This window comes from Macrotis lagotis, chromosome X (assembly GCF_037893015.1).
Source record: "Macrotis lagotis isolate mMagLag1 chromosome X, bilby.v1.9.chrom.fasta, whole genome shotgun sequence".
Classification (NCBI taxonomy): Eukaryota; Metazoa; Chordata; class Mammalia; order Peramelemorphia; family Peramelidae; genus Macrotis; species Macrotis lagotis.
The window spans coordinates 135438226-135455346 of record NC_133666.1 but is presented as its reverse complement, the minus strand read 5'-3'; the positions used below and the strand labels follow the sequence as shown (position 1 = coordinate 135455346).

The 17121-nt window shown below is 36.2% G+C and overlaps 1 protein-coding gene and 1 pseudogene across 6 annotated transcripts in view; one reads left to right on the top strand and one right to left on the bottom strand.

The window, feature by feature from the left end:
* Positions 1–17121, top strand: part of MAD1L1 (mitotic arrest deficient 1 like 1) — an 894370-nt gene that overhangs the window by 491816 nt on the left and 385433 nt on the right. The window lies entirely within an intron of this gene.
* Positions 8056–8639, bottom strand: LOC141503541 (jupiter microtubule associated homolog 2 pseudogene; annotated as a pseudogene).

Below are 17121 nucleotides of genomic sequence, written 5' to 3'. Positions count from 1 at the left end.
CAGGCTGCGTCTCCCTCGGAGCCCAGATTCACCTGCCGGTACTCAGCCAAGGCTGCTGTGGGAGACAAATCCTGAGGTAGATCTTCCTCTCCTGGCTTTTCTTTCTGGGTTTCCTGGTTTGGCTTTCTTTTAAGAGGTTTGTGTCATGTGATAGATGGGGAAGAGATCAGGAGACTTTAGAACTGTGCCTGTCTTCTCTCTGCCATCTTGGCTGGAAGTCCTGTTCTCTCTCTTAAGTCTCATCCTTAGTTACTTATTTCCTTGCTGAATTTTATGTATTTATACAACAGACTCTGTACCTCTGGATATATGTGAGTATCCATATTTTATGTGTGTGTGTGTATATATCTCATGTCATATCTATATGTATCCTATATAGACGAGAATCAAGAGATGACTATCTGTTCTGTTTCTCAGACTATTGTTTTATTTTATTTTGGTTTTTGGCAGGCAGTGCAGTTAAGTGACTTGCCCAAGGTCATATAGCTAAATCAATTTTAAGTTTCTGAGACTGGATTTGAACTCAGGTCCTCCTGACTTCAGAGCTGGTGCTCTATCCACTATGACACCTGACTGCTCTCAGAATATTGTTTTTAAATAGTTGAAGGAAATGCCAAATTTCAATTAGGAATAAGTGAAAATAAAAATAGTATTTTTTCCTATCCAAGTTCATGTGAAATTTATCTATGGACAAGAGTTCATTTACTCCAGGTTAAGACCTTATCCTAAAGAGCTGTTCCTTATAGGAAGCTCCAGTTCATTTCTAATTTCTCTTTAATGTGAGCCAGTTGTTTTTGGAATGGTGGTGGGCATCTTCTTTGACTTCCTTTAAATCCTAACTAGCATCCCACATTCTACAGGAAGTCCTCCCCATTCCCTCTTAATTCTAATGCCTTCTGTTTGCTAATTATTTCCTGTTTATCCTGTGTATAGATTGTGAGTATATCTTTGTTTGTATGTTGTCTCCATTAGATTATACCTTTTTTTAAGGGCATGAACTGCATTTTTTCTCTTTTTGCATAACCTGGTCCTTAACCCAGTGCCTAACACTTACTGTGTTTTAATAACTGTTGATTGATTAATAACCTGGCATATTAAGGGACAATAATTTTCTTCAATTTACTCTTTTCTAAGTGTCTGCTATGTAGCTAAGGTACCAGATAACAATTTATATTTTTTGTCACTTATTACACTGATTTTGTAGAGGAAGAAATTGTGGTGTCAAGAAGTGAAATGACCTCTCCGTGATCTCATGACTAATGAGTGTTAGAGATTGCTTCTTTGCTGTGTTAGGAATTAGACTTGAATTTGTCTACATGGTCCTCAATCACTTATATATCATGCCTCAAAGGCAACCCATGTTGTCTGACTGCACATTCTGTACTCTTTCCTTTATATTCTGCTCCCTAACAGTTGAGCACAAAAGGTTGATGATCTCTGACCCTTTTCAAGACTGTAGCAAGATGCCAGTGTGAATCTGCCTTAGTTAATTGGTTGGGCTTTACCAAGTGGAAAGCAGCTGTTGAAAATTGCCTGGAATGGGAAGGTAGAATTGAGGTAGATGTTGTGTAACCTGATTTATCCACAGAGACCAAAAGATCAGAAAGCAAACCTTTCTCTCTCTGACCTCTGGGTAAATAATGAATAGATTTTTCTCCTCCCTTTTGGGAGAATCCCTTAATTGAGGCTGACAGGGCTTTGTTGTATTACAGGCTCTGACTTGTCAAGAGAATTTTTCCTTCAATATGAATTTTTCATTAACCTCTAAAGACTGTTGGTATTAAATAAAGCTCCTTCTAAACTCTAGCCAAATGGTGCTGCCTCTGATGCTAAGATTAGCTACTGAAATTTCCATAATCCACACCATGTTTCTTTTCTCTGAGTTGTTGCACAGTGATCTTCATGCCTCTTGAGACTATAGTTCAACTCTCCATTTGTTTTCTCTTTCATCTCCTAACTGTGATAGATTCCAAAAGTATATTTAAAGTTCAGCAGCATAGCCAAGATTGGCTCCGGGAGCATGGATTTAAACTTAAGACCAGAAAGCTTAGACTGGATCTACTCTTCCCAGTTATAGTGAATGAGTCTAATCATAATAACATTCTACCTTATATCCCTCTCACAGTTCTACACTGGAGAGAGCCATGCCTTATAATAAAGAATTTTAAAGAGGAAGGAAAAAAGTCTGTAAATCTAACCAACAAACATCAAAAAAGTTTGACATTACTTCCACTGTTCTATACTAACCTTTCTGCAAAGAAGTCAAGAAACAATAGCAACAAAACAATGAAATTATATGATATGAAATTACAGTGACCAAGCTTGGTCCCTCTGCACTTTTAGGAGAAATTGGCAAACTACTGTGAAAGTAGATATTCAGGATTTGTTTAACTGAGAGGAAATAATTTCCACAAAACTTTTGACATATTCAACTCAATTACCTACATCTTTCATGACTTCTGGTGTTTTACAGTAGAGCACCAGAAGGGGAAAAAAAATGAACGAAATAGCATTTATTTAGTGCTTAGTATGTGAGAAGCACTGCGGTCAGCCCTGGGAACACAGTAAGGCAATCCCTCTCTTTTTTTGGGGGGGGGAGGGGTTTACTCTCATTGACTGAAACAACTCATGGAAGCTTAGTTTAGCAGTTCAGCTGCAGGATTGTTGCAAAGCCCTGGATGTCCTAAGGGTATAGACACAAGGAGGATAGCAAGGGTTAAAAGTCCTTAGGATGCTTTAAGGCAGTGTTGTGTTAGTAAATGTTTAACTATGGGTGCTGAGTGGAAAGGAGAGCAGCATGAGACATTTTTCATTTTAATCTGTATTAGAACCATTTTCTCCATTAGTTCCTTAAATCCAGACCATCAGCAAAACAATAAATCACATCCTGATTTGTGACATATGCCAGTTCCAGAGGTGTAATTACAAATACTAAAAATTTGACATTAACCTTCCAGTTATTATAAATTAACTATAGCAGACTATTTCCATCAGTCTGAGAGGAAGGACAGGAATGACCCATCACTACTGGTAGTTAGCTGTATAGGACCAGTGGGTAGAATAGAACTTGGAATCTGAGAGATCTCTGACAATGGTGCAGTGGTGGTTACTGTCCAGCTCAGAGAAGAAAAGGGTAACAGGACATTGATGGGAAAGCCTGGATGGTTTCCACGGTAGACCAGGAAGAAAGCAGAAGTCTGTTTGACCACGAGATACTAGATACCCCGATGGAATGTGGGCAGTCCATTGTGGGTGAAATGATGATAATATCCAATATCATCAAAGATTGTATTCATTTTCACAGGAAAGTAGATTCATACTTTACAAAAAGGTTGACAATATGATTGAAGACAAAAGATGTTCTCCTTAACCTAAACAGATATTCCAGTCTCCCATTTCTCTCTGTTTCTTTTTGTCTGTCTGTCTGTCTGTCTGTCTGTCTCCATATATATATATATATATATATATATATATATATATATATGCTTTTTTTTCCCTTAGATTTCATAAAGTCCTAGGAGCTATTTCAATGCTGCAGTGTATATCTTCTGTAGCATTTCAAGTACTTTTAGTTTGTTCCCTTCTATTTTCTCTCTGTTTGCAATTCATCTAATTTGTCTAATTTACTAATAATATTTGTGTATAAAACCCTCTTTCGGGATCTGAGTTAAGTGCTGACATACAAACAGAAAGAAACAATACTTTTGAATGTTTGATACATTTCACTCTCAAATGTATCTGTGGATATTTTTAATTGTTATTTTATTTATAACTTGTTTGATTTCTTTTCCTCTAAGATCAGGTATTTAAATTCTTTATTATTTTTCCCATGAATTTAGGCTTTTTATAGGATTGAAATTGTTCATTTCATTAATCCATTTAATTAACTTTTAATTGGATAAAACAGTCCAATAATTTCCTTTATTTCCTCTTCATTTTTTATGAATTCTCTTTCCAAGTTTTAATTTTAGTATTTTTGTGTTCTTTCCTGTCTTTTTAAAATCAATTTATCTAACAGTTTTTCAGTTAATTAAAATTTTTTTTTATTTATTTAAGGCAATGGGATTAAGTGACTTGCCCGAGGCCACACAGCTAGGTAATCATTAAGTGTCTGAGGTCTGATTTGAACTCAGGTCCTCCTGACTCCAGGGCTGGTGCTCTATCTACTGTGCCACCTAGCTGCCCTTTGTCAATTAATTTTTAAAACTTTTCTTTTTTTGTCCATCAGTCTTTTTTAAAAATGTATTTATTTCAGGGCAGCTAGGTGGCACAGTGGATAGAGCACAGGCCCTGGAGTCAGGAGTACCTGAGATCAAATCCGGCCTCAGACACTTAGTAATTACCTAGCTGTGTGGCCTCAGGCAAGCCACTTAACCCCATTTCCTTGCAAAAAAAAAAAAATGAAAAAAAAATTTATTTCCATCCATACGCACATGTATATTTTTAAGTTACAAAATTTCCTTCCACCCTCTGTTCTTACCCCCTCCCTCAGGTTAGTATTGTTCATACATATTTTTGATAAACATGTTTAAAGATTAGTTATTTTTGGTATGAGGAATTAGGATTAAGGGAAAGGGATATAACAGATAATTTTTATAAAATGATTATCAGATTCTGATGGGTTGTTTTATTTTGTGTGTTTTTTTGTTTGGATTTTTTTTCCTTTGAATGGGGTTAACATTGTCCATAGCTTTTCTAAATAAGGTTGTCCTAGCTCTCTGAACTGCTAAGAGGACCTGCTTTCATCAAGGTTTTCATCTTACAGCGTTGTTGTTAATGTGTACATTGTTTTCTTGGTTCTACTCCCTTTGCTCAGCATCAGCTCTCATAAGCCATTCCATATTTCCCTAGAGTCCAATAATTTATGGTTTCTTATAGAACAATAACATTCCATTGTATTCAAGTACCATAACTTGTATAACCAGTCCCCAATTGATGGATCATCCCCTCAATTTCCAATTCTTTGTTACTACAAAAAGAGCTGCTATGAATATTTTAGTACATGTAGGGCTTTTCCCTTTTTTTAGTCTTAGAATTGGAATTTCCGGGTCAAAGGGTATGAACAGTTTTATTGTTCTTGGTGAGTTGTTCTCTAGAAAGGTTGACTCCATTCACAACTCCACCAGCAATGCATCAATATCTCAAACCTCCCACAACCTCTCCAACAATGATTATTTTCCCTTTTCCTCTTCTTGGCCAATCTGATAGGTGTGAGGTGATATCTTGTTGTTGGTTTTTTTTTTTTTTTTGTATTTCTCTACTCAGTAATGATTTGGAACTTTTTTCATATTATTAAATATAGCTTTAATTTCTTCATTTGAAAGCTGTCTGTTTATATCCTTTGATCATTTATCAATTGGGGAATGACTTGTGATCTTATAAATATGATGCAATTCTCTATATATTTTATAAACGAAATCTTTATCAGAACTCCTAGTTGTGAAAATTGTTTCCCAGCTTTCTGCCTTCCTTCTGATTTTGGCAGCATTGATTTTATTAGTGCAAAAACTTTTTAATTTATTATAGTGAAAATCATTCATTTTTTTAGTTTATTATGTGCTCTAATTCTTGTTTAGTCGTAAATTTATCCCCTTTGCACAGATCTGATAGAGTATTTCTTGATCTATTTATTTATCTAGGGTGTGACTCTTTATGTTTAAATCCAGTTTTTGCTTTATTTTGGTATATAGGGTGTGATCAATGCCTAGCTTTTGCCATTCTATTTTCTAGTTTTCCCCACAATTTTTGTCAAATAATGAATTCTTATCCCAGATGCTGATCAGTGTTTGAGTTTGTCAAATAGTAGATTACTGTCTCCATTTACTGTAATTTCTTTCAAACCTATACTAATCCACTGATCCATTACTGTATTTCTTAACCAGTACCATGCAATTTTGATGACTGTCACTTTATAGTGTAATTTTAGAGCTGGGAGAGCTAGGCTATGTTCCTTTATATTTTTTTATTTTTAGGGTTTGTTTTTTTTTTAGGTTTTTGCAAGGCAATGGGCTTATGTGGCTTGCCCAAGGCCACACAGCTAGGTAATTATTAAGTGTCTGAGGTCGGATTTGAACTCAAGTACTCCTGATTCTAGGGCCGGTGCTCTATCCACAATGCCACCTAGCTGCCCCTATATTTTTTTTTCTGTGAGTTCCCTTGCTATTCTTGATCTTTTGTTGCTCCAGATGAATTTTGTTACTATTTTTTCCTAGCTCGGTAAAGTAGTTATTTGGTAGAACTGTCATTTTTATTATATTAGCTCAATCTTGTCAATCAGTCTTAATTTTTTTATCTCTGATTTTTTAGAAATTCTATTTTATTGCTTCCTTGACTTTCTTCCTTTTTCTTCTTTTGGTTGTATATATTGATTTATTTTTTCTTTCATTGATTATTATATGAGAGATCTGAATTTTCCCCTAGCAACTCTACCTGATTCCCAGAACTTGTACTTTTTTGTTACATCGATGTCATTTTCTTTGATAAAGCTATTTGTCATTTCTTCAATTTTTTCTTTGACCTAAACATTATTTAAAATTATTTGACCTGTTTAATTTTGGAATTATAAATTTTATTGTTATTTATTTGGACTGAAGAAAATTTCAAGAAAATTGTAGTCCATTATTTCCACTTGAAAAACTCCTATTTATCCACTTGATATTATACTACTAATCTAGTAATCTAGTTAATTTCCAGATCTAATTATTCCAGTTTCACTAGGCAGAATATTGTAGAGATTTGCAACTCCGTTTATTCTTCAGTGTACCTATATAACTAAGGTTTCACGTATGGTTTCAAAATCATCAGCAGTTTGTCACGCTGGTATTTGAATAGTATTAAAATTGACTTTTTAAATATTGTCCAAAATGGTTATTTCGCAGAACTAAATGTTCTCAGTGATTTGGTCTCCCCATCAACTGATTACAGTAAAAAAAAAGTCTTAGAAAAATATGAATAACCAAATTATCAAAAAGAAATAGGTTTATAAGGCCTTTAAAAAAAGACTATAAGGCCCCATTCCTCTCAGTTAGGAAAGAATTGTGGTTTGTGAAAGTAGTTTGTTCACCATTAGTGAACTTCAGAGGCAGTCAAAGGCATTTAAGGCTTATAAGACAAAATGGCAGGGAGATATTATTCACTTTGAAAATCAGTTAATAAAGGATCCAACTTTCTCTCATATATGTATATATATGACAGACTCTTTGGATTTAAAATCAGGCCAAGAGCCTTCCAAATGACAGAAGCTACAGATGCCCCGGATGATCTGGTGGCAAAAATCTGCCATGGAGAATAGATCCATAAACAAGAGAAAACGAAAATTAACTAATAAGCATTTGCAGAGGTCAAATCAAGTGAAATATTTCAAGATGCATCTTAGTGAGTCTTTCCCAGACTGTTGTAGGAAAGAGGTCAAAAAGCCTCACAGGATGTCTGAAGAACAATGCATCATGAAGGCAAACTTAAAAGGACACAAATAGATTTAACACCCGTTTTCTCAAATATTAGTAGTGCTCCATAAATGATAAAGGTCCTGTATCACTATAATTTAAGGATTCTGAGGTAAATGATTAATTACCGTTCTGAAACACAAGTTGTATCCCTTTACCAGACAAGGCAGCTATTCAACACATTATTCACATGGGTTTTTAGTTCCCCAGTGACACTGTCAATGATTTCTGCTACAGGACCATCCCTAGATGAATATTTGCCCACCAAAACACAGATGTTCCTGGTACCTATGAAGATTTTACTCTGCCCATTTCTTTCATTCTATTAAAGATTCTCTCATCTGGAACTAATTCTTCGATGCAAACCCAGATAATTCCTTGCTCCAACAACATTTGTTTTCTCTATTTCCTGAAAGGCTCTGTGACCCCTGGTCCTATGTAGCCCTTGATGTTTTGAAGAGATAAGTTTGAGCAGCGAGCTACATGTAAGTCTTCACATAAATCTTCAATTCCTTCTCTTTCTGCTCCACCCCAACTTGTACTAATTAGAAACTATAAATCTTGACACCCTAAGAGTTTCTAGTCTGAAGATTGATGGTATTAGTTTCCTTTAGTAGAAAGAGATGCTGGATTTGCCACCTGGTGGGTTGAGGACTTTGTTGTGAAAATGAGGCCTGGGGCCCAACCTGGGCTCATGGTTGTCAATCGTGAGTTTAGACTCAGTTTCCTTGGCTCATTCCTCCTTTCCTTTGTCACATTTCTCATCATGTTCTTTGGAAGATGGTGCATTCTCTGTAGCTCTAAGTTGCAATTTTGTGTCTTCACCTTCACGTAAAACAATATGATCCTTGGGCTTGTTTGGGTGTGCTAAGGGTGCAGTAATGGTGACTGGAGACCCAAAGATATCACTGGTCTTCCCACTAGGGGGATTCAAACGAGATCGAGACTGTACAGGAGTAGATTCTTCAAGGATACCACTTCCTTTGCCTCCTGGAGGATTTGACCTTTTGGGTGTATTCTGAGGTTCCTCAGGTGCTCCAAAGATATTAGATGCCATTCTATTTGGTCTATTTGAAGGAGTAACTTCTTCTGGACTTCCAAAGAGATTGCTTGAGTTTCCTCCAGGGGGTTTCATTACCCTGGAGCTCGGCTTGCCACCCTCGGTCTCCTGCTCCTGGAACATGCTGGCAGCGGCTGCACAGCCAGAGTGGCAGGAGCAGCAGCAGCGGCATCCTTCTCATGCTGCAGCCTGGCGCCGTTCCCCTCTGTTTAATTTTGAATGCTTTCTTCAAATACTATTTAGTTGTGGTTTTATTGCATTGTGTTTAGCAAAACATGTTTCTTCTATTTTGAATTTATGCACTTTTAACACCCTAGCATATAGTAAGTTTTTGTAATGCTTTTCAAATAAAGGAAATCAATCAATATATGCATTAAAGTTTTTTTTGGAATAAAACTTATGTTAATACATTAAACAGAATACCAATTTTATTGATTATTTTGCCAAAGGAAGAGCCCGAGGAAGAATTTGGAACCAAGAACAATAACGACCTTTGAATATTTTCATAAAGAACTGATAATATATGTCATTGTTCCAATATCTATTGGTTTTCCCCAATTCCTACTATAAAAGAGGTAAGAAAGCAGGAAATAGGCAGTTATGAATGGATGAGATGTGTCAGGCACTATGCTAGTTGCTTTACAAATATTATCTCATTTTGTATTCATAGCAATCCTGGGAAGTAGGTGCTGTTATGATCTCCTTTTTTACAGTTGAGGTAACTTGAGGCAGATAGAGGCAGATACCCAGTATCATGCAGCCACTAAGTGTCTGAGCTTGTATTTGTGCTTAGGTCTTTCTGACTCCAAGCCCAACACTATCCACACTATTTTCAAGACTTGATTACCGTAAGGGACTCAGGCTGGAATATCATAGCTATTGCCCTAGCTTCCTGGTGGTCTTAAGCCAGATTGAATGGTTCTGTGGAATCCTTTGGGCATAAAATAGTCAGTAGAGGATGAAGGCTTTCAAATTTTGATGATTGCCTAAGGTCCAGGACATTACCACACTCTTACCTATTGAACATTTGTGTAGATTGGAGAAGGTCACTTACTCTGAAACTAAGTGCTGTATCTATGTTGAATATACTTTCTATATTCTGGCTAAGTCAGCTCCCAATTTTTAAACTATCGAAAGACCTATCAGTGTATTGTTTCATTCCAGTATTGAACCTGAACTTCTAAGAAATCAGCCTTAATAAGGCCAGCCATCAGCAACATGAAAATGAAAAATTCAGAGACACATGTAAAGATTAGTCTGAAATGACACAGGGTAAAAAAAATAATTCCACAAAATAACATGTATATCTAACCCCATTTGCCTTGGAATAACTAACAAAAAATAATATGCATAACAGTTTTGAAATATAAGCAAAAAAGAACCAAAAAAAAAGGATACAAACTCTGAGTGATTGTATAAATACATATTGTTCTTAGAGAACAGTTAATGGAAAAATTCCTTCCCATACTTAACACAAATGGGGCAGAATGATGCATATATGCTTTGGAAAAAGTTATCACTATTGATTTTTGCTTATGGGGTTTGGGGCAGTATTTTCATTTATTTATTTGTTTGTTTGTTTGGTTTTGAATTATAAAGATTTTATTTGAGTTTTACAATTTTTCCCCTAATCTTACTTCCCTCCCCCCACCCCCTACAGAAGGCAATTTGCCAGTCTTTACATTGTTTCCGTGATATAGTATATATTGATCCAAACTGAATATGGTGAGAGAGAAATCCATAAGGAAGAAACATAAAGTATAAGAGATCGCAAGATCAGACAATAAGGTATCAGCTTTTTTTTTTTCTAAATTAAAGGTAATAGTCTTTGGTCTTTGTTCAAACCACAGTTCTTTCTCTGGATATGGATGGTATTCTCCATCGCAGACAGCCAAAAACTGTCCCTGATTGTTGCACTGATGGAATGAGCAAGTTCATCAAGGTTGATGATCATCACCCACTTGTTGCTGTTAGGATGCACAGTTTTTTTTATATGTATATATATATACCACAGTTAAGCCATTCCCCAGTTGAAGGACATTTACTTGATTTCCAATTCTTTGCCACCACGAACAAGATGGCAAAGGTTTTTTTTTTTGCAAGGCAAATGGAGTTAAGTGGTTTGCCCAAGGCCACACAGCTAGGTAATTAATTATTAAGTGTCTGAGGCTGGATTTGAACTCAGGTACTCCTGACGCCAAGGCCAGCGCTCTATCCACTGCACCACCTAGCCTCCCCTGAACCCCCTAGCCGTCCCTGAATATTTTTTACAAGTGATGTTTTTAACCTTTTTTTATCATCTCTTCAGGGTTATAGTAGTGGTATTGCTGGATCAAAGGGTATGCACATTTTTGTTGCCTTTTGGGTGTAGTTCCAAATTGCTCTCCAGAAAGGTTGGAGGAGTTCACAGCTCCACCAACAATGGATTAGTGTCCCAGATTTCCCACAACCCTTTCAACAATGATCATTGTCCTTTCTGGTCATATTGGTGGGGCAATATTTTAAGAAATAACTATGATGTCAAGCAAAATACTTTATTAAAATGTATTTTTAAAAATAGGGGTTCATCATGAGAAGGAAATTAGGACAGGAGAAGCAAGAAGAGAAGAAAAAGTCACAAAAATTCCTCTTATGGCATGTTTGTAAATCAAAGTACAGGAGCCTCTGGGGGAAAACCTATACATCTATATGTTTGTTTACATACACATCATACATGAGTGTATATGCACACATATACTTCTCCTGCCTTAAAAGTTCTTAAAGGTTTCCCATTATGGGGCAGCTAGGTGGAGCAGTGTATAGAGCGCTGGCCCTGGAGTCAGGAGTACCTGGGTTCAAATCCGGTCTCAGACACTTAACACTTACCTAGCTGTGTGGCCTTGGGCAAGCCACTTAACCCCATTGCCTTGCAAAAAAAAAAAATCTAAAAAAAAAAGTTTCCCATTACTCTGGTGAATGCAAGTTATAAGACATAATCACTATCCTAGGGAGTTTATAGGTAAAGGAAAATTTATGTTTGCAAACATGTGATACTGTAGCAAAATAAGACCTCATTTGTCAAGTATTAAATGAGTGATACAGAGAAGAACAAATTTAATAGGATATTTTTTTAAAAGGGAAGCTACTGCTATGAACTTCTTCATAGAGAAGGTAACAATTATGGATTCTTATAAATAGAAAAGGAAAAGGGAGAGTATTTCAGATTGGAGAAATAGAATAAACAAAATATGGAGCCAGGGAACTGGAAGTCAGATTTAACATGAATCAATTTGAACTGAGGCAAACAAATGAATGTCTTTTTTGAGCCATCCTGTGAGGGAAATGATCATTTATATTAGAAGTCTGGTGAGATTATTACATTAAGAAATGCTTCATTCAATTTTCTGATTTCTATGCTTATCTTTCTTATTAGCTCAGCCCATCACAGATCCCTGGGATAAAACTAGGAAACCAGTACTCTAGATAATTTTGAGAGACAAGAATGGAAGGAATGAGGACTGGCAGCCTACATCAATTTCATCCTGGCTCTATCAGGAAAACATTCATTAGATACCCTCTTCACCATCTCGGCTGAAGGCTGGGATGATGTTAGTTATTAAATTTCATAGAGAATGTTGGTTGCTTTTCCTTCCTCCCCAAGAGGAGGAGAAAAAAGTCTGGAAAGAGTTCAAAACTGACCTTTGGAGATAGAGAGTGGATAAACACAATCTATCACTCATTTCTCAGTAGCCTTGGCCTTGAGTGCCACTGCCACCTGTTTGCTGATGTGTTGGGAGCCAGGGTCTCTAAGCTGTTTGACACAGTCGCAGCAAGAAGACTCAAAGCAGTCACACTGCCTGATGGAACAACATTTCCTTCTCCAATATATATAGGGATTTCATGCATACCAATATTTATAGGTTTATTATTGATTACAATATTTACTCACCCTAATACTGGAATGACTATAACAGAAGGATTTCAGAAAAATTCCTTGAATAAAACATATTGTAAACTTTGTCTAAATTTAACAGGACTGCCTCTCTCTGAGGCATACAAAAGGCTTCAACATTATGAAATCTCTGGAAAACCCAGCATTGGGAATTATAAGGAGATGCCAGAATATATACAGGGAAAACAGATACAAGATGGGTCAGATAGAATTCCAGGGAAGTTAATAGTTTTTCCCCCCTTACCATACACAGGAATATATGAAAAAGATGGTGAGAAAATAGTTAGTACAGGTGAACTTCAGCAGCCTTAGTTTCATGGGAAAGAATAAAAAAATCACAGAAACTGTGGCTTCTACCAACAAGGCCAGAAAGAAAAATTGGTGATTGTAAGAGTTAACGGATGGGTGGACAAGCATAAAGACCCTCACTACAGACTGTTAAGGAAGTGTATCGAAAAACATTACCTGCACAAAAAATATAAAAAGCTTTCCATTAAAAGAATTGCTTAATTAATAACTTTAAATGAATTAACAATTATACAATGTAGTAATAAATATGGTAACAGACAGGTTAAGGTCATCATGGTCTGAGTAGGGATAAGAAATCAATTAACTATATGATTATTACTTAAACTTGTAATCACATGATTAAAACTGGTAACCATATGAACTATATGATTGATGATGAAAATTGTACACTCTTGTAACCAAGGAAATGATCTCAGCTTGCTTGCTTGAAACATACATGATTCTGAAACTATAAAAATAAATCCAAGCAGCTGACAGTCAGTCAACCTGCTCCTGCCTTTACCCACTTGTTGACTCAACTCATTTTGCCGACTCTATCCCTCCTGTCAGGTTCCAAGAACCCCGCGGAGGCTGGACCCCCGCATTGATGTGTCTAGATAAATCAGTATCTCTTGGAAATGAAAAATTAAAGGTTTTGAAAAAGGAGGCTGGGTGGGCCAGTAGGATAGATCACACGACAAAGCTTTAGAAGGATAAGAACATTGCCAATTTTCTTATTTTGTTATTTAAGGCAGTGACAGATTAATTATAATGGTACAGTAAGATATTTAGTAGCAGGTTAATTCTTATTCTGATATGTAAGCAGGCTGGTTCTTTTGTAACTTGGTTTAGAATTTTTCCCCATAGAAACTTTGTAATGGTGATTAGGTCCCCAGGCCAGTCTGCAAGTCTACTTAGCTCTTACAGTATCTATAATACTATGGAACCTAAACAGTGCATACAGTGGTATTATTTATGGGAAAGTACATTTAGATTTCTGAACACTGAAACCTGGAACTGATTCTACCTGATTTGGTTCCCATCATCCCACCCCAGGCAAGGAATTGATTGCCTTTGTTACCATCCTTTGCATCTGACTATACTGTCTTTCCTTCTCTGGTCCACTGCACAACAGGAGGCATTGTATCCTTATGACTCTCCTGTGTCTGAAGGGTACTACAAAGTCCTTTTGAGTCAGTAGTCAAGAAAAAGTTATCATTTCATGTAATTCCATATATGAAAGAGAATGAGATGCCCTGGGAAGGCAGAGAAGAAGCTAAGGGGTTTTGCTTTTCTACAACAAGGAGATATATATAAAAAAAGTTCTTTTAAGCCCTTGTTTTCTTTTTTTGACCTTAAAATCCTATAGGGTCAGACAAAGACACATATGTGTTACAATTAAACAAATATTTAAATATTTACTATGTGATCATATGTGGGAATTGCTAGTTTAGTTTGAAAAGACTTGGAAACCTAATAATTATGATCAAGTTTTTAAACAGCTGTCATGAAGAAGAAAGATTATTTTTGTTCTATTTAGCCCTAAGGAAAGCATTAGGCAACAATTACAGAGATCAGACTTAGGTTTCATGGAAGCAAAATTTTCTAAATGCTTAGAGCTATCCAAATGCAGAATTGACAATTTCGGGAGGTAGCAAGGTGCCCTGTCATTGGAAGATTGCAAGGTAAGGTACTGAGTCAAGTGCTTCAGATACATGTACAAACAAATATCCAGTCCCTGCCCTCAAGGAGCTTACATTCTTTTTTTTTTCTTTAGGTTTTTTTTGCAAGGCAAATGGGGTTAAGTGGCTTGCCCAAGGCCACACAGCTAGGTAATTATTAAGTGTCTGAGACCGGATTTGAACCTAGTTACCCCTGACTCCAGGGCCGGTGCTCTATCCACTACACCACCTAGCCACCCCAGGAGCTTACATTCTAATGGAGGAAAACATTCTCTCTAGAGGATTTGAGTGGAGGGTGATGAAGGTATGATGTTGATATCTAGAAAGTGAGAATCACAGAAGCAAAGGCCACTTGACCACCATGGGAATGATTTTTGAAGGAATTTTTTTTGTTCCAGAATGTCTTCTGTGGTCTCCTTCTCCACTGAGATTTTGTGATCGGTACCTTGTTGAAAAGTGACAAGTCTCGGCAACTGTGGATTCACCTTTGTCTTTAAGAGTGATGCTTTGGGGGAGGCTAGGTGGTGCAGTGGATAGAGCACCGACCCTGGAGTCAGGAGTACCTGAGTTCAAATCCGGCCTCAGACACTTAATAATTACCTAGCTGTGGGCAAAACCACTTAACCCCACTGCCTTGCAAAAAAAAAAACCCCTAAAAAAAAAGAGTGATGCTGTGGTCCATTTTCAATCTATGTTTAGCATGGTTATAAATGAAGAGCCTATATCAGATTGTTTTCTATCAGGGTGGGAGGAAGAAAAGCAGTAAAACTCAAAACCTTGCAAAAAAAATGATTGGTAAAAACTACTGTTGAATGTAGTTGGAAAAAAACAAATAAGTTTTTTTTAAGCGTAATGCTATAATGTTAGGAAATGAGAACATAAATGCCTCATGCCCAAATGCTAGTTGTCAAAAGAAAATGGGTCCATACCCCTATAACATAATCATCACATTTATATATGAATATCAGAGATAAGCTGACTGCTTAAGATTAATTTTATTTTTTTAATTCCTGCATTTTAACTCATCCCTCTCTAAATTTTAAGACATTTCATTCTTTCAGTAAGTAAAAAGTATCCCCAAAATGTTAGTGCAATTTTAAACTAATAACAGTAATATAAAATAATAACAATCACTTTTCTATAGCACCTCTCATGTACCAGGCACTGTGCTAAGCCCTTTACAATTTTTTTTTATCATTTGATCTCACATCAACCCTGGGAGGTAGATGCTTTTATTCCCATTTTACTCATGTTGCAACTGAGGTTTAGCAATTTGTCCAGAGTTATGTGGCTAGTAAGAGTCTAAAGTTAGATTTGAACCCAGACCTTCCTAACTCCAGATCTGACTCTTTATCCTCTGTGCCACCAAGCCTATTTGGCCTATTGGATCAAAAGGTGCTTTTCTGAATTAAAGTTTAAAACTATCCAAAGGTTTTTGGGATACTTAGTATTCACTGAATACCTACTATGTAGAGTGGTACTATCCTAGTACTGAGAGAAATACGAAAGAAACATTAGACACTTGGTCTAGCCTATACAGTTCCTGACTTCTTTCCTCTTCTGGTTTCTCATTTAGTTAATAAATAATAATATTAATAATAAATAATAATAAGGAAAAAATTGGCACCAGTTGACTGAGTCTAAATATTGTAATTTAGTTTTTATAACATGATTGTAATGTAGTAACACATGAAGTTGGTACTGCAGGGTCTGTATGTATTCTAAACCCTGTCAGCTTCTCTACATGGCTACCATCTTTGTGTTTTCAGAATCCTGATATTATCAGTTTTCCTAGGAGTGATCATATATTAGAAAATCAATTCTCACTAACCCAATCATAAGAGACTGACTTATCAATGACTTCACTAATTTATTTAAATCATAATAAGAGACAAAAATTTTTATAACCACCATAGAGGTCACTTGCCTGATAAGAGACAGGTCAAAGTGAGTTAGATAACCTTAAGGGATATGACAGCTTAGTTCTACTGAAATGCCTACATTGAAGCCAGCAGTCCTGAATTAAAATCTAGCCTCAGGCACTTACTAGCTGTGATATCTTGAGTCAGTCATTTAACTTTTGCCTGTTTCCTCAGCTAGAAATGGAGATAATGATAGGCCCTGTCTTCCTGTTGTGATGGTCAAAGTAGGTCACATCCATTAACCATTTAGCAAATTCTCTGGCATATAGTAGGCCCTTAATAAAATGATTGTTCTCTTCTCCCTTGATATATGCAACCAAATTTTTACCCTCCAGTTCTTTTTCCTGTAATTTTACATTTACTGGCACTCTCCTGTTTTCATTGGATGACATCATCATAGATTTAGAACTAGACAGCACTTGATAGATCATCACATCCAACCTCCTCATTTTACAGTTGAAGAAATGAGGTTGAGAGCTACTGTCTAAGAACATACTTGATACCAGATTTTCCTTAGTCTAAACCCAGCACTCTCTACTCCTAGCTGTGTGCTTTATTTTGCATCATGTCTTTATTATAACATACATTTTTCTAACATGATATAAATTAAAAATTGACATTTTTAGTGACTCCTTTAGGTTGATTAATCATAAAGTGGCATTTTAATCTCAACACTGCAAGTCTCATTGTAATATATTATTTCTGAGGTTTTCTATATACGCTTACTGGACAATGCCATCCCAAGGACATCTACTGATGTAGGGCCCAGTTTACTATATTGTTTTCATCTTGT